This window comes from Magnolia sinica, chromosome 2 (assembly GCF_029962835.1).
Source record: "Magnolia sinica isolate HGM2019 chromosome 2, MsV1, whole genome shotgun sequence".
Classification (NCBI taxonomy): domain Eukaryota; kingdom Viridiplantae; phylum Streptophyta; class Magnoliopsida; order Magnoliales; family Magnoliaceae; genus Magnolia; species Magnolia sinica.
In genome coordinates, this window is record NC_080574.1 from 121,828,149 (window position 1) to 121,852,697 (window position 24,549).

The following is a 24,549-nucleotide window of genomic DNA, read 5'->3' on the forward strand; positions in this document are numbered from 1 at the left end:
CATTTTCGAGCTAAAAAAATCAGCTCGACTCGGCTCGAACTCAGCTTCGAACCGAGTTGAGTCGAGCTTTTTCGAGTCGAGTCGAGCGAGCTAACCGAGCTAGCTCGGTTCGTGTACACCCCCAGTGGCACCAACTCCTCAAACCTTTGACTTTACCATTTATAAGCTAGTAGTTTTATAATGAAAAAAATTAATATAATGATTACTATTTCCTTTACCTTTTTGCTTTACAAGTGAATTTGACTATTGATTTACGAGCTGTAATTCTCGATTGCACAAACACCTTGAAATAATAATGATGGCTATTTGACTATTTGACTATTTCCTTTACCCTTTTGCTTTATAAGTGTATTTGACTATTGATTTACGAGCCGTAATTCTTGATTGCACAGACACCTTGAAATAATAATGATGGCTTATTTACTTTGCATTACAAGTAATTAGAAAACCAAACACCCCCTTAGAGAAAATTTCACTTAATGAAGAATTATCCAACTTTTTATAGCTATCCATGGTTCCATGCATGAATATTTATTACTTTTCTCTTAGGGCCCGTTTGGCCGGGCGGATTGGAAGGGATTGGATGGTATTGGAAGGGATTGGAAGTTAAATCCCGGGATTGGCCGGGCGTGCCAAACAGACTGGGTGATCTGATCCTAGGATATAGCAATCCCATGGATCTTAAGACAATCCACTGACAACACCATCATTACCTTTAAATCCCATCCAATCCACCCTAATCTGTTCAAATTTGCCTGGGATGTGTTTGGTTTGAGGGATTGGAAGGGATGGGAAGGTTTAATCCCGGGATTGGCCGGGCGTGCCAAACAGACTCGATGTAGCAATCCCAGGATATAGCAATCCCATGGATATTTCACCAATCCACTGACATAGCCATCATTACCTTGAAATCCGGGCCATCCACCCTAATACCATTCAATCCCTTCCAATCCACCCGGCCAAACGGGCCTTTAGTTTGTTGTCGGTAAACTGAAATAGACTTTGTACATGCTGCTCTTTGTTTCTTATTATATAAAGCAATGCTGGTGGGTGTTTTAAGTTTCTGAAGTTCCCGATCTGCACCTTATTGATATCTTACCCTAATTTCACATTTTTATCATTAGTATGTGCCGATGTTACCCGAGCATGGATCAGGTCCTTCAGATCCTTAAAATCCAAATTATCAGGACACGGGTACTGTAGAGATTGGTTATTACTACTAGGAGTATGAAGAGAGGAAGGGAGAGAGAAATCAGGGAGAGATATTAGGGAGGGAAAGGGGTGTGGCATGTGCAATGCACGTGGAGATATGAAGGGAGAGAAATTGGGGTGAGAGATATCAGAGAGGGAAAGGATGTGAGTTACATGCAGAGGAGCCATCCACGTGCATCAGAGGCTTTTTTTTTTGGGTAAAATGTAGGCCATTGAGTGGGTTTTTTGTTGGTAAAATCCAAACCATATGTTTGCAAGCAGTCACATTTTAAAATTCCCTAAACATCATTGTCTTAATTTAGATGCCTTCCATGTCCTGTGGAGATTTTAAATTCATGGGTCTTGTAAACAAGTTCGGAGGTAAAATTGTCCCCTGTTACTCGCGGTATATAGTAGAGATGATCATGTCTGCAATACTGACAGCTCTAGAGCTCAAATCTTAGCAGATATCAATTCAAGACGTAGGGGAAGGGGGATTCGGTAACCTTAACCTTATCGAGTATCTGAGTATATGACTTGAAGTGTACCCCAACTTTCTGAAGGATCCGTGTAGCACTGGTTCTTTGCACCTAGAGAAAATTACCAAAACTGGCCAATTTTGTTATGCATCATTCATATGCGAGGAATATGCCCCCTTTTAGTAGGTTGTAAGAATTGATATATGGCTAAATCTGCTTTTGTCACAAATGTAGCATTTTGTAGATAATCCTCATCATTTTCGTTCTTAGCAATTTGGGGTTGGTTTTTAAATGGTAGATTGGGGGAAGTTTTATGATCAATCTCCCTCTTTCACCCGGCCTCTTGGAACAAGCCATGGCAAATGCTCATGTTAACACTACTCACAGCCCAACATGGCCTCACGTGTGTCGATTCCTAGCCCAACCATTACATGCCTGCCCCAAAGGGTGAGCAGATGAATTAGGGCTATGGAGGGGAAGTTGCCAGACAATGCCACCCAAGAACATAAAAGGCCATGCTTGAGTAGTTAGCTGCACAAGATAGCTGGGATTCTGCCAGCCTAAGAGTATTACTTGGATCCTTCATAAAGCTGCTAGTTTGTATCGTTGCAAATGTAACTGCAAAGCTGTGGCGGCTTAGGGGTTGCTTGTGTATTTGACCATTTAAGGCACATTTAGCCATTGCAATTTATACTGATTAAGTAGCATTTTCGTCACTTGTAAGCTGTGAGCTGGGTTCCATATGGTATGACTTGTGAATCTTGTGATACAAGAAAGAAAATAATGCTAAAAAAAGTAAATCTTTTTAGGTTTGTGGTGTTTTTCTGGACCTTTTTTTTGGAGGATATTTACTAGTATAGGGATCGTTTTCAATGTTACCTGAACAGTAATGCTTTTGGGTTTTTGCTGTGCTGAACTGCAGAACACTCTGTTGTACTTAGGGTCACTCCAACAGAACACAATGGTTAAAATCTGTATGGACAAGTGTCCTAGTGATGTCATTAATAAGTGTTTCCTGTTAAACACTTTTAAGTGAAGCATCCAAAGCTATTCTCTGTAGTGCTTTTCCTTCATCTTTCTCAATTTTTTATACTATGCAACTTTCTTTTGTTCTAGCTGAAGATTCTCACTCTGAGGCCTCAAGCTTGCCTCCATTCTTTTGTTGTTGGAGAAATTATTCATGAGGACTTCCTCTCATGCTGGATTTGAGTTCTTTTCATTACACTGGTACCATGCCCCTATAAACAATAACAAGCTTTGTTGTTTCTTTTTGTTTTCCTTTTTCTCTTGGGGATCTCTAATTTTTAGGAGAGGAAGTGATGTACATACAAACTACTATTTCTTGAGATGATTTTATGTGGTTTTTGATGTTTGGTTAATCGATTGTTGTAGTTTATTGATTTTTATTGGAACTATGTGAATATTATTTTCTAATGTCCTTTGATTTTTATGCCTTCATTGTCTTATTTATTTATTAAAATATTTTTTATTTGTGTACGGATGTGCTGCTATGCCTAGGTTTTTTAAGTTCGCTATACCAGAAACTTTAGGACACTTTGACAAAGGATCTCACTCGGGAACATGTGGCCAATGTCCAAGTGAACACTGATTATCTGAAAATCAGGAACTGGGACTTGGCTTGTTCGACGGACTTTAATTAAAATATTAAAAAATAAAAGGGAAGAAATTAATTAAGTCTTTTCAAGCCTTATTATATTGTTTTAACATAGAAATAATTTGTATATTTAACAAGGTTGTTATGAGGCATAGTTGCTTGAGAAATTATAGGGTCATCATGAAGTACAAGTGTAGGATGTGACTACGATCCCAATGTGCCTATTTTCTTGACATGGAGCCTCTGGCTCATCAATCCAAAGTACTAACTTGGAACATAATGTATTTTTCTCTTTCAATTTGTGTATTGTTTCACAGCTAGTGTAATTTTGTTCTGTTTTCTCCCTTTTTTTTGCAGGTATTCTTGGAAGATGGGAAGCCAACTCTTGCAGTAGTAACCCTAGAAAATGTTATGTGTTTTCCTAGTTGTTGTTCGAACTCTTATGTGTGTTTGGATGTAGTTTTGAATTGAATAGCAGGTTGTTCATATAATGAAGTGGAAGTGATTGAATACAAATGAAATTACTTTCATGTTGGACTTGTGAAGGAATTCAATTGTGTCTTCAAGGGATGCATCTCTGTGGCTAATGTCATTGCAATTTGGTCATTTCCTCTTTGATTGAATTGAATCTTTGCAATTCAATTCAGTTGTGCATCCAAACACACCCGTAAGTTTTAGCTTGTGGACTCCCAAACTTAAAAGACATCTTTGTATTATTTAAAAATTTCAGGATCAGGTTCTTGGGGCTTTCCCCCGCTGTCTTGGTGGCCATTCCCAACCGCCCCTCCCTGCTTACATGCCCGTAAGCCATATGTTGGGTTGAGTCGGTCCATTCCATCAGGTGTGCTACACTGCTTAGATCCTTTGACACGAAAGTCAGTCAGGTCCACTCATCAGGTGGGCTACGGTGAATGAAACACATGGATCAGTGAATGGACAGCTCTCTTGGGCAAGATGTTTAGGTTCGGTCTCAGTGGGAAAATGGTGTGCCTAACAAGGCATAGTCACAGACCAAAAGTACTAAATCAAACCTTTGATTCTGTGATGATGAGATGGACGGATTGCATCGTTCCAGCCTCTTTATTTTTCATGCTTTTACCGGAGGATTGGAGAAATAACGATCCATAGGATTTCTTTATTCCTCCCTTCCCGAATGGAAAATTCTTTTTCAATTTTGCAGGGAATGGTAGAGAGATTGTAGCATGTATTTGATTTTACTGTCCCATTTGATGTTCTGGCCCGGAAGACGTATGCAGTGTGACCCACCTGAATGGTTGTTGGGATGTTGCACGCTCATGTGCTGATATTGGCCCGTGTTGGTGTCATGTTCATGTGATGTATTAACAGCTCTGTATATGTGATTTTTTTAAGGCCATCAGAAGTGGGTTCTAGGGTTGGATCGTGGTCTATTGGTTATTGGTATTGGGACCCAAGTAAGGAATCACGTGCTGGGTCTGGGTTGTTGATATGGAATCGGGTCCAGGATTGGGCACTGGATCTGGGTTTAACCCAAACAGGTAATGTGCCATTTGTATGGTTTTGAAAAAGGGGAATGAGCATTCGAGTTGTGGGTCCCAGCTATGATGCGTGTGGAATGCAGACCGTGAATCAGGTTAGCCTCATGTTGATCTAAAACTCAGGGGGGATGCCCGACCGGGTGGAATGTACGATGACATCTAAAACCTATCATTTCACATGGTGTGGCCCACCTGTGTATTGGTGTGGATGGAGCGCAACTGATGAATGGGTGGCAGGCATATTCATTATCCGGGTGGGGGCACCCACATTCCCTTTGTTGTGGCCCACCGGAGTTGTCTATACGGCTGGATTTTGTGATCTCAGCTAAACATGGGCCCCAAGTCTAATGGCTGTGGATGGGTCTTGCACATCATCATGGTGGGCCCCACAGCAAGAGCTCATGGTAATTTACCCATATGATGCACGTGATCAATATGCCTTCTCACATCAAAAGAGAAGGCGATCAACCGTCCAAATTCAATTTGTGTAACGAGATGGCCAAAATTATATGGTTGTCTTTCTCGTATCTCCTCCACTACAATGGGCCCAGGATTTTGATGGTCTTGATTAGTGAACATGTATGCCCTGGCCGTACCTAGATTTGGGATAATTCTTGAAACCCAAGTTTTAAATTAGAGAGAGTATAGGCGTGTGGACCACACCTTTGGGTCTCCCCTGAGAAAGCCATACACATTGATGGCCCACCTCAGTGAGATCAATCTCAACCATCAGGTGGCTTCCCAACCGGCAGTGACAGCTACATAATCACTCCTCGGATATATAGGGAAACGGTACTATGAGGTCGACCTCATAGTAACCCCTATATATATATATATATATATATATATATATATATATATATATATATATATATCTCCCATTAAAACATTCATAATCATTTATTGTGCCCACTGAGATGTGGTTCACTAATCCAGTCCATCCATTGTGTGTGTCCCACTTGGATGAAGGGTCAGACCAAGTTCCAGCAGCATCCAAAACTCAGGTGGGCCCAACCAAGTGCTTTTATATGTTTTAGGCATGTCTTTAGATGGTATAGCCCACCTGAGTTCCGTGTATAGGGCTGATTTTTGGGATCTCCCATGATCTAAAGGGGACCCATCAAATGCAGTGTTGATGTTCGACACACATCACAGTGGGGCCATGAGGTTCACCCCATTTCCTTATATATATATATATATATCCAAACAGGCCCTTGGCTTTCATGGTTGAAAATGACAAAGAAAAGCTAAAATGACCGTTTATTAGTAAGATGTTTGGCCTAGAAACTGTTCAGATTGTGTAGCTAGATTGATTTTGGATGGTCAGGGCCTTGTTCTGTTTAGCATGAAATAGTTCTTATAAATGGGTGGGATCAGGTTGGGCTCAGTCCAAGGCAGACCCATTTCACGGCTCACGATTTTTGTCCTGAACCCAGGTGTGGCCCATCCCCAGCTAATATGTGGGTCAGCTGGCTAGCCCAAGGACTAAACACCCATTGCAACATTCTACTGCTGATTTGGTCCTTTTTTAACAATACTTTTGAGTTGAATGGAAGTAGAATTAGGTGATACATGCCTCATTCGACCACTCATCAAGTGTGGGCCGCTATGAATATCTCCTGATTTTAAAATAAGGCCTATCTCCTTTGTGGGCTGTATGTGTATACTGAAAAGAGAACACTATACACGAACCATGGAATATATAGATAGTAGATTCTCTAGTGTTAATCCTCCAAATAAGGGAAATGTTTCAAACCTATTCCTAACACCTATATATTCCTCTTTGCTGGAGAATTTAAATCAGAGAAGTTTTCCAATTTTTTCTATGGTACTTAGGTGTACTGAATTATCATGCTTCATTCTAAATAGGAAAATCCCATCACAGGCAACCGAAGTAACCAAAAACAGATAGCAGAAAAGAAAACAAAAGATCAAGAAACAAAAATAACACAAAACAAGCAAAAAGCTAAAAAAAAAAAAAACTATAAAATTCTAAACAACATGAATAGACAATAGAAGACTATTTAGACCAGAGGTCAACATATTAGCCCAACAGAAAAGAAAAAGGCTTGCTGTAAAGGTTGAGGATCAGGGACCAGTCCATGTCCCGAAAGAGAATATCCAAAACCTTTTTAAAAAGGAAGCGTGTATCTTGAAAGTAGTGCCAATTCCTCTCTATCCATGGCCAACCAAAAGCCGGAACTTGCAAAATCATAACACCTACTCTTTGCAGAATCTCGAATGGTAAGATATAGCATGGGTTGATTTTTTCTTTCTTCCCAAAATGTATTATCCATATCATTAAGGATACTTTTATAAATACATGACCTCCCACACAAAACTCCAAATCCTTGCATCAATTATCGATGTAGTTTTCTGATGACTTTGAGCAGCATGTAATTGTTCCCGAATAATAACGATTTTCCGGATGTTTCTTAAATGAGCTCTAGTCCTAACAACGTCTTTTCTCCTAATCGGTCCAGCAGTTTGCAATTTGATGATCTAAAAGGTCTTCTGTATAAGGCTTCAATTGTCACCATATCGATGCTGGTTTGATAGCGATTGTTGTAGGCATACTCCTCTAATGGAAGATGATCATCCCAGTTGTCCTTGATATTGAGGATACAACTGCATGGCATGTCTTCTAAAATTTGATTCGTCCCTTTCGTTTGGCCATCTATATGCGGGGAAAAGTTGTAGTGTAGTCCAGCGTCATTCCTAAAGCCTCTTAATGACTCATTTAGAAGTGCAATTTGAACATGGGATCTTGATTGGAGATGATGGACACAAAGATGCCGTGAAGTCTAGCAATCTCCTTAATATAAATTCTAGTAAGCTCATATATACAGAAATTCATATCAGAAGGGAGTGCATGGATTTTGTCATCCTATATATAAATTCCCATACAGTATCATGATGTCAATTTGTCTTTGGAAACCCAACTGCAAAGTCCATTATATATGCTCCGACTTTTACTCAGTGATGGGTAATGACTATAGGAGTCCTAAAATTCTTTGATGTTTTGCTTTCACATGATAACAAGTCGGACACTTGTTAGGAGTTGCAACACTTGCTTGAGGGTTCGAGTACCCATAGGTGGTGAAATTCCACTACGGTGTGAGTGTGTAGGGGTGTGTGTACTGTTCACCACCCCAAGTATAGGGTCACGATGTAGTAATAATCTCGGTAAAATCGAGGTCAAATTCACAGGGATTGAACCTTGTACGTAATCTGAAAGTAATCAGAACTAGAACTGGAAAAAGATGTAGTCTAAATTTGAAGAAGTTAAGAGAATAAATGTGAACTATTTAACTAAAACTTGTAAAATTCAAAGGTGGAAAACTAGGATTTTCAAGGATCCACTTGCAAAGATCAGGGAGATCTATGCTTGATTCAAGAACATAACTGGAATCAGAGTCCAATCTTCATCTAATTGGAAGATAATTCATTAAAATCAACTATGAACTTCCTATGATCTAGTTTTCAAAAGATGAGAGATATAAGAACTAGAATTGATTCCATCACAAGACTATGCCCATGAGACAAAGTAAACAACAGAATTTACCAATCCATAACTAATCTGAGCGAATTATGAACATTACGAAGGATTCCATTATCCAACCATGCTTAAGGGACGATGGTGAACAACAGGGTTCCCAAGTTCACAATCCTTATAAAGAAAAGAATATACTCAAAGCTATCGCAGATCTATTGTAATTTAAGTCACAACAAACCATTAAAAACTATGAATATTTCTTATAATCAAACTAAATTCAAAAGCAGTTCAACTAACATGAATCAAAACCATAAAAGAGATCTCATCACGCTACAAGCTTCACCAATTAGCCCTAGCTAAGAGGTTTAGCCAATCACAGACATGATATAGTTATAATCTCTTTAAAAAAAACATAAATAAACAAGAACAAAAACAAGGAAAAAAACTCTTTTGGAAACGGCTGCTCCACGTGATCTCTCTCTCCCTCTCTCTTTCTCTCTCCTCTTCCTTTGCTCCACACGTCCCAAGATATCCTTCTCCATGTCTTTCTCTCTCGCTTTTATAGCCTAGAGAGAGTCTCGGCTGGGCTTATGCGCAAGGTAGGGCAGTGGCTTTTTTCGCAGCAAACAACTGCGTGCACAACCAAACGCAAACCGACTTGCGCTTGGCCTTATTTTCGGGATGGTGAATGGCCTGTCCTTAGAATCTGACTTCATGGCTAGGGTCGTGGCCCCCTTGTGCGTCTTCTGGATGGTCTGGATCTTACATCCCGCCGTCTCCATGATCACATAACGGCCCGCAACTTCCAGAGGTGCGTTGCGCACATACCTACGCATGGACCTGCGCTGGGATGTTCGGTGGGCCCCACAGTGATGTTTTCAGAGAAATCCACCTCGTCCATTGGATCCTGGTGAGATTTCAGTTGGAAATGAGTGGTTTTGATTGAGTTTAGGTGTGACCCACTGTATCAAATCACACTGTCGTTCATCCTGCGTTTGACGGTGATCTGCGTGTGTACACGTGCATGGGAGCAAAAAGTCAACATGGCTATTGTCAGCGCCCCCCCGGACACAATGAACGGTCCAGATTAACCATGTGAGCCTTAATGGTAGGCCACAATGCGACACAACGTCCGGACTTGCGAACGCTGTGCGTAAATGAGGGAGAGAGGGTCGAGTCAACATCTATTGATCGGACGCTCCGGTCCAGTGCACTGCGTGTGTGCACATCCCCAGGTGGGGTCCATTGCGATGTTTTTGAGAAATCCGTTCTGTTCATCCGTTTTGCTATCTAATTTAAGGAGTTGAGACTAAAATTGAAGTATATTTAGAGATCAGGTGAGCCCCTAGATTAGTGATTTATGGCTGATCTTGTCTGTTTGACCACTTCCACAATGATCTAAGGATTGAATTTTGACATGTATGGTTAATTTAGGGTCTTCAAGCCTCTTATAAAGTTTCAAGCCAAACGGATGGTGGGAACCCTGTGATCTTGTATTCAGTACAATTTTCAGGCCTCTTTATCATCAATCACTTGATTTTCTCGGATCTTTGGCGTGTGAATTCTTCAATCTCGGTCTCCTAAAATTCGTCCCTTGTCTTGGTAATTCTTGAGCATTAAATCTATGCTTTTAGCACCCTTTTTCAATCCAAGCTCTTAAATTCACCTTACAATAAAAACATGATTAAAATAGGATGTTAAACATATCATGTACGTAAAATCAGATAATAACTGGGGTTTAATATGCAATATTTGACCCTCAACACAATCCCCAACCAAAATTTTGCTAGTCCTGAGCAAAGTATGCGAAAAAATATTTTAGGAATTACGGGACAATTTTTATAAACCCGAGTGATTTTTGAAAAACAATCCTGTCAATAGAATTCTAAGATTCATTAATGTTGAGCATTAGTTTCTCCTAAACTCAAGCGCACAGTAAACTTCATGGTCAAGTTCAAAGTAGTAATCCATTGATTAGAATAATTCTAAACATTGAGTTCCATGGATGTATAGTGCAACCTCTACTTATCACAATTAAAGGTCAAATTCTCAACTTTCATGATATCATTGGTAATCAACAAAAGTATTCTGAATAGCCAAACCTAAACTGACACTTGCCTTGCAGTTCAACCTTTTTATTCTTCCAGCTTTTGATTTTTCCATTGATGGCTTTACACTATGTCAACCTTTTTAAAGATCTTTAACAGGTAGGCGTTCTCAATGACAACTATTTTTTAGCTGGATATTCTTCTCTCTCCTTTTTTTTTTTAAAGAACATGATGGACAAATTCCCCAGGTTAGTTCCTTCCATGCTTAGTGATTACCAGGTTAACAATTCAATATCGAACTGAGGCTTTAATGTATAACTAGATGTGACATGTGTAATCATGACTCAATCAATGTTTAAAATTTCTAATCATGGATTAATAACCTAAACTTAATTGTGAAATCTGACAAGTAACTGAATCCAAGAGTCATAAATTACAAACATTACGTATCTTATACTTCTTAAATCAAGAATATTCTTCAAAATCACTCGAATTTACAAAATCTTCAGAAAAATTGAAAAAAGTTTCACAATTTTTTACATAAGACTAAGAAAATACTCATTAGATAACCTAATCTCCCATCCCCAACTTAAATCTACATTGTCCTCAATGTAAAAGATATAAGCATGCAATGCACATGAGACAACGAAAGTAAAGGAGAAGTGATGGAAAGGTAGTACCTGACAAGGAAATAAAGAGGCTTTTCCAAAAGATCACAGCGTGAGAGTGGGTCAGCACAAGAGTTAAACCAATAAAAAGAAAACTATTATAGAACAAATGGAAAGTAAACTATCCTAACAGTATAAAGCCGACTATCCTAGAACAGCATAAAACAAACTACCCTAGTCCTATGAATGCTGTAAACCTACCTATACCTCCATTAGACTAGCATATCAATCTTGGTAAACAGGATCATTCAGAGGCATGGACATGTCCTATGAATCAAATTTCTCAACAAATGGCTTTAGTCGATATCCATTTACTTTAAACTCATTGCATTGTCTGGATTCCGAATCTCGACAGCCCCATGAGGATAAACATTGATAATAGTGAAAGGGTCGGTCCAATGAGATCGAAGCTTACCCGGAAAGAGATGTAACCAAGAATTATACAAAAGGACTTTCTGACCTGGCGTGAATGATTTTTGAAGAATGTGTTGGTCATGAAATGCCTTCATCCCGTCTTTATAAATTCTCGAGTTTTAGTACACATCGTTCCGGATTTCTTTGAGTTCATTCAATTGTAGTTTGCGTAGCGAGCTAGTGTTGTCCAGATTGAAATTCAGATTTTTGATTGCCCAGTAGGCTATATATTCCAACTCCACAGGCAAGTGGCAAGCCTTCCCATAAACAAGTCTAAAGGGAGATTCAAATAGGGATTTTAAATATGGTACGGTAAGCCCATAAGGCATCGGTCAATCGAACTGACCAATCCTTATAGTCAGGGTTAACCATCTTTTCTAAAATGTGTTTGATCTACCTATTGAAAATCTCAGTTTGCCCACTTGTTGGTGGGTGGTATGGAGTGCTTACCTTATGAGAGATACCATATTTCTTCATTAAATTCTCGAATGGTCTATTACAAAAATGTGAGCCCCCATCACTAATGATGGCTCAAGGTGTTCCAAACCAAGAAATGATGTTTTCTTTTAAGAATTTAATGACTGTTCGATGGTCATTGTTCCGGTACGGAATCGCTTCAACCCATTTAGTGACATAGTCTACGGTGAGCAAAATAGATAGATTTCCAAAGGATTAGGAGAATGGTCTCATGAAATTGATTCTCCAACAATCAAATGCTTATATGATAAGAATGAGATTCAAGGGCATCATATTTCGATGGGACAATGCTCCCAACTTCTGACAATGCTCACAAGCCTTACAAAACTCATGAGTGTCATTGAAAATAGTGGGCCAGTGAAAGCCATATTGCAGAATCTTGACCGTGGTCTTTTTAGCAGAAAAGTGCCCACCACTGACAATGCTCACAAGCCTTACAAAACTCATGAGTGTCATTAAAAATAGTGGGCCAGTAAAAGCCATATTGCAGAATCTTGACCGTGGTCTTTTTAGCAGAAAAGTGCCCACCACAGGCCTGTGAGTGACAGAAGGAGATGACACTTTGATGTTCATCATTTGGCACACATCTCCTTAAGATTTGGTTTAGACAATATTTAAACAAATATGGATCATCCCAGAAGAATTTGCACACCTCAGTAAAAAATTTCTTCTTATCTTACGTAGTCCAATGTGTCGGTGTGAAACCTGTGGCAAGATAATTAGCAATATCAGCAAACTAAGGTGAATGAGAGACTTTGAACAATTGTTCATCAAGGAACATGTTATTTATGTGTGTCGTCTCAAGGAAATCAGAGAGATCAAGGTGAGAAAGATGGTTAGCTACTACGTTCTCTACTCCCTTTTTATTTTTTATTTTTAAATCGAATTCTTGGAGTAGGAAGATCCATCTTATCACGCGGGGCTTAGCATCATTCTTAAAAAGAAGATACTTGAGTGCTGCATGATCTGTATAAACAACGATCTTGGATCCGATCAAGTAGGACCTAAATTTGTCCAAAGCGAACATTATGGCCAAGAGTTCTTTTTTCGTAGTTGAGTTGTTCACTTGGGCAGGATTTAGAGTTCTACTTGCGTAATGAATAACGTAGGGCTTATTTTCTTTTCTCTGGCCTAAAACCGCCCCAAGAGCATAATCAGACGCATCACACATAAGTTCAAAAGGAAGGCTCCAGTCGGGTGGCTGCATGATAGGTGTAGTGGTTAACATGCTCTTAAGCTTAGTGAAAGCTTCTTGGCATTGATCAGTCCACTCGTATGGTGCATCCTTTTGAAGTAGATTACATAAAGGATGAGAGAAGAGACTAAAGTCCTTTATGAATCTTTTGTAAAACCCGGCGTGTCCTAAGAAGGATCGCACGTCTTGTATGTTCTTGGGGGGAGGTAGGTTAGAGATAAGATCAATTTTTGCCTTATCTACCTCGATTCCTTTGGATGAGATGATATGTCCAAAAACAATTCCCTTACGAACTATGAAATGACACTTCTCCCAATTGAGTACCAAATTCTTTTCTTCACATCTTTTCAGTACACATTTAAGATTCTTTAAGCAATCGCTAAAAGATGGACCAAAGACAGAGAAGTCATCTATGAAGACCTCTAGATATTGCCCTACCATATCAGAAAAAATACTCATCGTGCATCGCTGAAAAGTGGCAGGGGCATTACATAGTCCGAATGACATTATTCAGTAAGCAAAGGTACCGTAGGGACATGTAAACGTAGTCTTTTCCTGATCTTCAAGGGATATCTCTATCTGGTTGTAGCCCGAATACCCGTCAAGGAAACAGTAATAGGAATGACCAACTAGCCTTACCAAGATTTGATCAATGAAGGGCAAAGAAAAGTGGTCCTTTCTTGTGATGGTATTTAACTTCCTGTAGTCAATGCACATTCTCCAACCAGTAGTAACTCTAGTTGGCACTAGTTCATTATTGGCATTGGTTACGATGATGATTCCAGACTTCTTAAGAACCACTTGAGTTGGACTCACCCATTGACTCTCGGATATTGGGTATATGATACCTATATCCAACAGCTTAAGAACCTCGGCTTTAATCACTTCATTCTTATTTGGATTTATTCTACGTTGTGATTGTCGAGAGGTCTTCGCATTATCCTCGAGATAAATGTGGTGAGTACAGATCGAAGGGTCAATTCCCTTGAGGCCCGTAATCATCCATCCAAGGGCTCCTTTATGCTCAATGAGAGTAGATATGAGCATACTCTCCTGTTTTTTATCAAGGTGAGAGGAGATCACCACTGGGTATGTCTCATCTTGACCTAAGTAGACATATTTCAAATAAGATGACAATGGTTTTAGGTTAAGCTTCGGTGCCTTGAGGCTAGACGATAGAGGCACTACATCGGTTTGGGGCAACTCTTCAATTTGTGGCCTCCACTGGTTAACTTCAAGTACTGACATAACATCAAGCATGACACCCATCTCCCTAATCATGTCATCATCAAAATCATGGGAGTGGGCTAGGCATGTCTCTAGAGGGTCAGAGGATAAGGTCAAAGGTATTTTATTTTCAATGAAAGAATCAATCATGTTAATGTCTTGCAAATCGTCATCATCCTCTAATCGTTTGCCTGTATTAAAAAAGATATTTAGCTCCAATGTCATATTCCCAAAAGACATACTCATGACTCCATTCCTGCAATTGATAATTGTGTTTGAAGTGGCAAGGAATGGGTGACCAGGAATGACGGGAATCTGAGTGCTCATGTTACTGATGAGTTCCGTATCCAGGATAATAAAATCTATAGGATAGTAGAATCTGTTAACCTATACCAACACATTCTCATTGATCCCTCTCGGTACATGAATAGAGCGATCAGTAAGTTGTAATGTGGTTAAGGTGGATTTTAATTCACTTAAATCTAATTGTTTATACACCGAGTAGGGAATCAGATTTACGCTCGTTCCTAAGTCAAGAAGTGCGTGCTCAATTCGGTAGTTTCCGATTACACAAGCGATGGTTGGGCTACCAGGATCTTTAAATTTCTGTGGCACATCTTGCTTTAGGATGATATTCAATTTCTCAGTTAAGAAGATTTTCTTTTGAATATTTTGCCAACTTTTGGTCGTACACAAGTCTTTCAGAAATTTGGCATATGAAGGTATTTGTTTTATGACATCAAGTAGAGGAATATTGACCTTCACTTGTTTCAAAACCTCTATAAGTCCTAAGAGTTAGAGAGAGATTTCGGTGCAACCAACCATTGGGGAAATGAAACAACTAGTTTCCCTTGTGGTTTCGGTTCTAATTCTTGTGAATATGGCTAGATCTATCATCTTTGTCCACTTCCATGTCCTTAGGCTTTTCAGCCCTAACCAGAATGGTTTTGTCAATGGTCTTCCCACTCCTAAGAGTAGTGACAGATTTAGCTTGCTCCATCTGATTTGAAGAGCTTGGATCACTTATCTCATATTGCAGTTTAGGATTAGGGAGAGGTTGAGCAGGAAGCATCCCCTTTTCTATAACCGTAACACGTGAATTCATCTTTTACATTAATTTTGTAAGTTCTCGTATTGCTTGAGTAAACTCTTGAGTTTGCGTAGAATTTTGAACCAGTTCTTCTTGAGCATTCACTTGATTTGGAATTTGATTAAAGAAACCTTGAGGAGTAACGTTTTGTCCATTCCTCCAATTGAAGTTTGGATGATTTCTCCAACTAGGATTGCATATATTGGAGGTAGGTCCATTGAAAGGTCTTTAGTAATTGTTCATGGCATTGGGTTGCTCATTCAACACCTCTTGAAAGGCAGGTATTGTTGGACAATTTTCAGTTGTGTGAATGTTCAAACACAAATATTGCAAACAGTTTCTTTAACCTTATCCTTCTTTAATTCCATGGCCTCGAATTTTCTTATGAGATTAGACACTTTAGCATTGATATCATCATCTTCTTTAAGAAGGTATAATTCACCCCTCCTTTGATTGAGTGAGTTTAGAAGTGGTGCTTGATTTTGTGTAAGTGTCTCATGATTGTGCATTTTCAGCAAGTCTATCCAAGTAGTTCCACACATCATCGACATTTTTATTCATGAATTCCCCATTGCATATTGTCTCAACCAATTGGCACATGGAAGATGTTAGTTCATCATAGAAAAAGTGTGTAATGCGCCACGTTTCAAAACCGTGTTGTGGGCATGAATTGACAAGATCTTTGAACCGCTCTCAACATTGGAAGAATGTTTCATCCTCCTTTTGGGCAAAGTTCATGACTGACTTTCTAAGAGTGTTCGTTTTATGATGTAGAAAAAATTTCTTTATGAACTTCATTATCATGTCATTCCATGTGCCAATAGATCTAGGACGTAGTGAATGCAACCACGTCTTAGTTTTCTCTTTCAAAGAAAAGGGAAAGAGTTTTAGTCTGACTGTGTCCTCAGATACATTTGGAAAATATAAAGTGGCTATAATCTCATCAAACTCTTTCAAGTGTAGATATGGATTTTCTGACTTAAGCCCATAAAATTTAGGAAGGAGTTGGATCACCCCTAGCTTGATATCCATGTGTCCCATATTTTCTGGAAAAACCATGCATAAGGGCATGCTCACCCCCACCGGTTGTAAATAATCTCATAAGGTACGAGGCAGGGGTGCTTGATGCACCTCATTCTCATCCTGGACTTCCTCAACCCTAGGTTGGGGTAGTCCCTCTAGTTAATTAGCCAATTGATTTGCGGCTATAACCTCAATTAACTCTAGAGATTTCGAGTGGTGTCTAGTCTTGCAATGGATAGTTAACCCCTCAACCAATCCTCCTTCAATCAAGAGACGTCGAGTGTTGTCATGGACCCACTTGGGCATGAAACACTCGCAGCCCTCAGTCTCAGATTCTAACTTAAACCTAAAAAGGAAGAAAATAAATAGAAAGAAAAAAGTTGAAAAGAAGATACCAAATTAGAAGTTCTTAAGTTAAAAACCTACAAAACAAAACAAAACAAGTTAGTTTCTAAAATTAGAAAGTTCTTAAAAAATAGAAAGTAAACTAGTTTCTAAAAAAGGAAAGCATCTAAAATAGAAAGTTTTTATATAAAAAAATAACTTAGGAAAGTTCTAAACCTAAAAATAGAAAGAAAGTTTCTAAAATTAAAAGAAATCCTACAATTAGAAAGTTTTTAAAAACAGAAAATAAAACCTAATCTAAAAATAAAAGATAGAAAAACTAGAAAAACTAGAAAGAGATTATCAATTTAGAAAGTCTATATCAGGGTCCTACAAAATAGGAAAGTTAGGTTAGTTTCTAAAAATCAAATAGAAAAATCTAAACCTAAAATTAGAAATCCCTAATCTTAACCTAATTCTAAAACTAGTTAATCTTAGAAAAATGCAACCGTCAGTCCTCGGCAACGGCGCCAAAAACTTGTTCACCACCCCAAGTATGGGGTCGCGATGTAGTAATTATCTCAGTAAGACCGGGGTCGAATCCACAGGGACTGAACCTTGTACGTAATCTGAAAGTAACCAGAACTAGAACTAGAAGAAGATGTAATCTAAATCTGAGGAAGTTAAGAGAATAAATGTGAACTATTTAACTAAAACTTGTAAAATTCAAAGGTGGAAAACTAGAGTTTTCAAGGATGCAGTTGTAGAGATCAGAGAGATATATGCCTAATTCAAGAACACAACTAGAATCAGAGTCTCATCTTCATTCAATTGGAAGATAATTCATTAAAATCAACTATGAACTTCCTTTGATCTAGTTTTCAAAAGATGAGAGGTATGAGAACTAGAATTGATTCCATCACAAGACCATACTCATGAGACAAAGTAAACAATAGAATTTACCAATCCACAACTAATCTGAACGAATTATGAACATTAGGAAGGATTTCATCATCCAACCATGCCTAAGGGATGATGGTGAACAACAGGGTTCCCAAGTTTACAATTTTTATAATGAAAAGAACATACTCAAAGCTATCGCAGATCTATTGTAATTTAAGTCACAACAAACCATTAAAAACTATGAATATTTCTTATAATCAAACTAAATTCAAAGGCAGTTCAACTTACATGAATCAAAGCCATAGAAGAGATCCCATCATGCTATAAGCTTCACCTCTTAGCCCTAGCTAAGAGGTTGATCCAATCGCAGGCATGATATAGCTATAATCTCTCTTTTTTTAAAAATATAAATAAACAAGAACAAAAACAGGGAAAAAAAACTCTTTCGAAAATGGCTACTCCACGTGATCTCTCTCTCCTCTTCCTTTGCTCCACACATCCCAAGATATCCTTCTCCATGTCTTTCTCTCTCATTTTTATAGCCTAGAGAGAGTCGGTCGGCTGGGCTTATGTGCAAGGTAGGGCGGTGGCTTTTTTTGCAGCAAACAACTGTGTGCGCAACGAAACGCAAACCGACTTGCGCTTGGCCTTATTTTCGGGACGGTGAATGGCCTGTCCTTAGAATCCGATTTCATGGCTAGGGTCGTGGCCCCCATATGCGTCTTCTGGATGGTCTGGATCTTGTATCCGGCCATCTCCATGATCACACAATGGCTCACAGCTTCCGGACGTGCATTGCGCCCATACCTGCACATGGACCTGCGCTGGGATGTTTGGTGGGCCCCACAGTGATGTTTTCAGAGAAATCCACCCCGTCCATTGGATCCTGGCGAGATTTCAGTCGGAAATGGGTGGTTTTGATTAAGTTTTGGTGCGACCCACTGTATCAAATCACTCTGCCATTTATCCTACGTTTGACGGTGATCTGCGTGTGGACACGTGCATGGGAGCAAAAAGTTAACATGACTTGGTCGGCACCCCCTGGACACAATGAATGGTCCAGATCAACCATGTGGGCCCTGATGGTGGGCCACAGCGTCCAGACTTGCGGATGCTGTGCATAAATGAGGGAGAGAGGGTCAGGTCAGCGTTTGTTGACCGGACGCTCCGGTCCGGTGCACTACGTGTGTGGGTGCATTGTGTGGGCGCACATCCCCAGGTGGGGTCCACTGTGATGTTTATGAGAAATTCGCTCTGTTTATCCATTTTGTCATCTAATTTAAGGGATTGAGACCAAAATTGAAGCATATCCAGAGATCAAGTGGGCCCCCAGATCAGTGATTTATGGCTGATCTGGTTCGTTTGACCACTTCCACAATGATCTAAGGATCGAATTTCAACGTATACAGTTAATTTAGGGTCTTCAAGCCTCTTATAAAGTTTTGAGCCAAACGAATGGTTGTGATCTTGCATTCAGGACAATTTTCAAGCCTCTTTATCGTCAAGCACTTGATTTTCTCGAATCTTTGGCGTGTGAATTCTTCAATCTCGGTCCCCTAAGATCTGTCCCTTGCCTTGGTGATTCTTGAGCGTTAAATCCATACTTTTAGTAACCTTTTTCAATCCAAGCTCTTAAATTCACCTTGCAATAAAAAAACATGATTAAAATAGGACGTTAAACATTATCATGTACGTAAAATCATGTAATAATTGGGGTCTAATATGCAATATTTGACCCTCAACATGTGCGTGTGTAAAAAAAAAGTAAAAAGTCAGACACCTTAATACGTATTCGATGACTTCTCTTTTCATGTTGCTCCACGAGCATTAGCGTCATACATCATAATACATCTTGGTTTCTGCTAGATGAATGGTCGACTTCGATCTCTGAGCCTCATCTAAGATTTCTCCATTTATCTTTGGATAGTCCAGAAGTCATAATAATCATCATCTCAATCTAATACTATTGCCAAGTCCTTACTCTTGCCCGGGCGGTAGACTCTCAGGAGTTTCAACTCCCGGTCAAGGGTTCGAGTACCCATAGGTGGTGAAATTCCACCGGCGTGAGTGTGTTGGGTGTGTGTGTGTGTAAAAAATAAATAAATAAATAAATAAAACCATTGCCAATGCGTATTCACAATTCTAAATCTTCATTTCCTGCTTCTTCTGCTACTTTCGCTCATCACTCTTTTGTGCTTTTATTATACGTTGTACCTAAGAAAAATTCAACATGATCTAGGTTCTATATTCCAAGAGACATAATTCTTCCATAGGCTATATATATATATATATATATATATATATATATATATATATATATATATATATATATATATATATATATATATTGTTAGCTTGTTAGTACACCCCACTGTCAGTTGACACTTCACTGTTAGCCACCCCCACTAGGGATCGAACCAAGACCACAAGTGTTGAAACGAGGTATCTTTCGCTTAATTTAGCTATATGATTAAAAGACTTACTAGAATATGTTGTAAGATAAAAACTTGCCAAACGACTCATAAAATTATGCCTCCAATAAGACAACCAACTTATAAGACCAGTACAGTAAACATGATTTTTATCGCATTTGTTAGTTTATACTATTTACCCTATTGTAAATATTTATTAAAATCTTTATTACTTTAATATTGTCATTAAACATCAAGTCAAATGACTCATTCTGAGTCTTTAAGTTAACCCAACTCGACTAGACATCAAGTTGAGTTGAGTTTTAGGATCTTCAAGCTATGATAAGGAAACATGAGCCACAAAACCTCCACAACAACGGAATTGGAATCAATCTATCACTTCAAAGTAACTGATCTCGCAACATGTGTGGCTTCTATTCCCATATTGTGAATGATCAAGCGACCCTCATGCTTACAATCATCACGTGAAATCTATCCGATCAACCCAGAATCTATCTTCATTGTAACTTATAGGACTACACGATCTAGTCAAGTACAATGCCGATTATATTTATCTTCATGAGATCTCATCCAGATCATCTCATAGATCAACGCATGTGAGCTCCATAATTTATCTTTTGGTTAATATTGTTAGAGAATAAAAGGCCCGACCCCATTTATATGTGTAATGGCCTCGTATGTGGACCTAGGCCTATATAGTTATCTAATATTTTTATTAAATAAAATAAGGGGAGATGAAGGAAACTCTAATACACGTTCTTCTGATCTCACATCTCTCATAGGCGTTCTCCTCTATCTCTCTTCTCTTCCTTCCTCATGTTCTTCTCATGCTACACCACCACTGTGACCATCTTAAAATTAGCCCTCTTCGTCATCTCGCTTCAATGTATGTCGCCGTTTCACATGGTATCATAGCAGTAGGATCATAGCATCGATCTTCAGCAAAGATTGATCACAAATCAAGGTTGTGGATCTTTGTCAATTTGATTGCCTAACGCCTTCTTCTTCCCTTTTTCTTCAGGAAGAGAACTAATTTGGTTCTCTATATTCCCCATGAACAGATAAAGTTGTAAGATACAACACCTTCTCTTCGTTGTTGTGACCAGTTGGGTTATTCGTTCAGATCAAGTTGGGATCTCTTATTGCCACTAACCATTCTTGAATTATCTCCACACTACTGGTTTATATTTGTATGATCTATGTGTGTGGAACGTTGGTTGTGGAGGACATTGCCCATTCCTCTTAAATCCTCTTCCAATGTGGAGAATGTTGGAGATCTATTGATGGTGAATCTTCCCTGTAAGATCTGGTTGAACATCGAACATTGGATTGTTGCATGTGAATGTGGGGCCCACTTTACTGGATCCCACATCGTTGGAATTCTTTTCTGGGATTCTTTTATGCCATGGCTAAGATCGGTGGCCCATGCCTCTTATTACTTACGGGAACAATGTTGCTAGTTATCCATAAGCTAGTATAAATAGATTCTCTCTCACATAATATTTATGGCCTATTAATCAAGTGGGCTTGTCGAGAGTTGGTTCATCATGTTGCAGACTGGTTCAGTTGGATTCCTAAACTTTTCTGTTTTCAGTTGTTGGTGGCTTATTATTGTAGAAACTTTTTAATTCCATCTCAGATTATTTATTATTTTATGGTTATAATGGAGTCCCCGGATGAAAGTAAAATTAAGAATCTACAAATTATACGATTAAAAAATGAGGCATCAAGAATTACTTTGCTTGGGCTTGTTCTATCATAGTTTTTACACAATCCAAATGAAAATACAAATATATTTCAAAGAACATCCCAAGTGAGGAATCTGATAACTTCTCAGGATGATTACCAAGTGATGAGTTGGCTCTTCAATTGTATAGAAGAGCAAGTTTACAACAATGTGATTTATCGAGAGACTGCTAAAGAAATTTGGGACAATCTGCGGTAACTCTACATAGAAGAATATACGTCTATATGATGTCTTTTATGAATTCCAAACAATTTAATGGGGAGATAATTTACATGCGCATTGTGCTCAATTTCGTGGCCTAGCAGATGAATGGTCATTCTACCCCCATTCGTCCAAGATTTATTCAACTATGTCAACGAGAAGAGGTCTTGGTTCCACTATTTCTTGCTAGTGTGTGTCCCTAATTGGACCCAGGAAAAGCTCAAAATCTTAGAAATTAGCAAGTATCATCTCTCTCCAATGTTTTTGCATGTGTTCTATACGTTTCCACCCCCAATCCTACTCACCACTCAACGCCCTCTCTAGACAATGTTGTTATTTACTCTAATGAGGACAACAATGCTCAAGGGGGGCTGCACATCTACTACGGGTGGCATGGTGGAGGACGTGGTCATGGTCGATCCACTTCACATCCTTGGTTTTGCATTTACTGTAAAAAGACCAATCATACAGTAAATAAATGCTAGGATTTAATGAAGAAGAATGAACTTTTTGGCTAGAACTCTCCTCAAGCTAGCCACTCTTGTGTTCTCTAGTGAGACATCTTCTCCAGCCAAATCAGTATCCTCTCTTTGGTGAACTTGGAGAATTACTTGCAAGGACCTTAGTTACATATACTGGTGTCAGCGCTTCCACTTCACTTGTTACCCCATGTAACACCTCAGTTGCATCCATTGAATTTTTACCTTGGGTGATTGATTCGGCAACCACAGATCCTATGACAGGTTTCCACTCATTATTGTCTTCCGTTAATAGTTTTGTTTGTTGTCCACTTGTGTCCTTAGCCAATGGATCACTCTCTTTAGTGCTAGAAAAATGGACTACATCTCCAAGAACTTGATTTGAACTTGATTTGAGTTGATTTTAGTTTTATTTGTACCTAAATTTTCTATGAATCTTTTGTCTGTTAATAAACTCACTAAATCTTTAAATCGTTTCATCACATTTTTTCCATTGTATTATGTTCTTTAGGACCTTCGAACAAGAATGATGATTAGTGGAGGGTATGAATTACGGGGGCTATACTACTTCGAACTAAAGGGTGTGAACTCTGCGCTACTCTCAACCAATTCCTTTTCTCCTTCAATATGACACGCCTGCCTTAGGCACCATTCTCTTAATTCTTTATGTAAATTGGTTCACTCTCTATCTAGTGTTACCCAAATAAATTGTGAGGCATGTTAGTTGTCCAATTATCATCGATCGTCTTTTTTACCCCATACTTCGAATAACAATTTATCTCCTTTTGATTTAGTACATTCAGATATTTGTGGGAAGTGACCAAACTTGAATAGATTTTATTACTTTGTTACTTTTATTGATGAATTCTCTAGGATGGCTTGAGTTTATTTACTATATGATCGTTCTGAATTGTTTAAAGTGTTTAATTTCTTCGATATGAAAATAGGTATATAAATTCAAGAGAAAATATGTTTCTTGTGATCTAACAATGGGGCTAAATGTTTTCTTTTGTAAATTACCTTACTTCATGTGGTATTATGCACCAAACTTTTTGCACCTACATACAGCAATAGAATAGTATAGCTGAATGGAAAAATCAATACCTATTAGAGGTAGCATGCTCACTCTTAACTTATACGAATTTTCCCTAACATTTTTGGAGTTATGTGATGCTCATTGCTTGCTACCTCATCAATAAGTAGCCATCCTCAATTCTTCAAGGGACTACTCCATTCTCTATTTTATATCCTAGCATTAAACCTTTTGTATTTTTTGCTAGAGTATTTGGATGTGTCTCATTTGTTCATAAATCAGGTAGTTCTACTGACAAGCTTTATCCATATGCTTTAAAATGTCTATTTTTGGATTATTTCAGAACTCAGAAAGGATATAGGTGCCTCAACCTAGCCATCAACCATGAGTATGTTAGTACCGACGTCTCATTTTTGAGGAAGTGCTATAAATTTTCAAAGATTCTCCACCCCAAACCTCGACCCATGCCACCCCAACCTTGCCCTATGCTACTAACTCTGACACCTTCTTTTGGAAGTGAGGACGTGCCACGTGTCTCACCCTTCCGACCGTCCACTGTCGTTAGTGGTCTCTCCTCCACCTTCTTCACCTTAAGGCCCCTTTGATTTGGACCTCATTATTGCCTTTTATAAAGGTATTTGATCATCTACTCACACCATGTCTCATTTTGTTTCCTATCACCATCTCTCTCTCTCTCTCTCTCTCTCTCTCTCTCTCTCTCTCTCTCTCTCTCTCTCTCTTTCTCTCTCTCTCCCTCTCTCTGCTCCTTTACTTTGACCATGTCTCATGATGTGGTCTATTCATCTCACCTTGATGTGCTGGCTCATCTAAGATGGTGAAAAGCTATGGAAGACGAGATCTCTTCCATGCATCGCATTGACACATGGTCCCTGACCTCTCTTCCTCCTAGTAAGCAGACTGTCAGCTATCAATGGGTCCACACAATCAAATATAAACCTAATGGCTCTATTGAGCTTCACAAGGTGCGTC

General features: G+C 38.9%; 1 protein-coding gene and 1 non-coding gene across 4 annotated transcripts in view; both read left to right on the plus strand.

Moving 5' to 3' along the window:
- LOC131237509 (auxin response factor 17-like) overlaps positions 1–23,302 on the plus strand; it is a 44,784-nt gene extending 21,482 nt beyond the window's left edge. The window contains exon 3 of one of the 3 annotated variants that reach the window (XM_058235330.1): positions 23,038–23,302. The gene's annotated coding sequence lies outside the window, so the exon portion shown is untranslated. Of the gene's footprint in view, positions 1–2,786; positions 3,071–3,642; positions 4,021–23,037 lie in introns of those variants that run through there. The other 2 variants (XM_058235328.1, XM_058235329.1) reach the window with 2 other exon arrangements.
- On the plus strand, positions 16,067–16,173 carry LOC131238383 (small nucleolar RNA R71). The gene has a single exon (XR_009167787.1). It is a non-coding gene; the product is annotated as a small nucleolar RNA R71 (small nucleolar RNA).
- Positions 23,303–24,549: the final 1,247 nt, after the last annotated feature.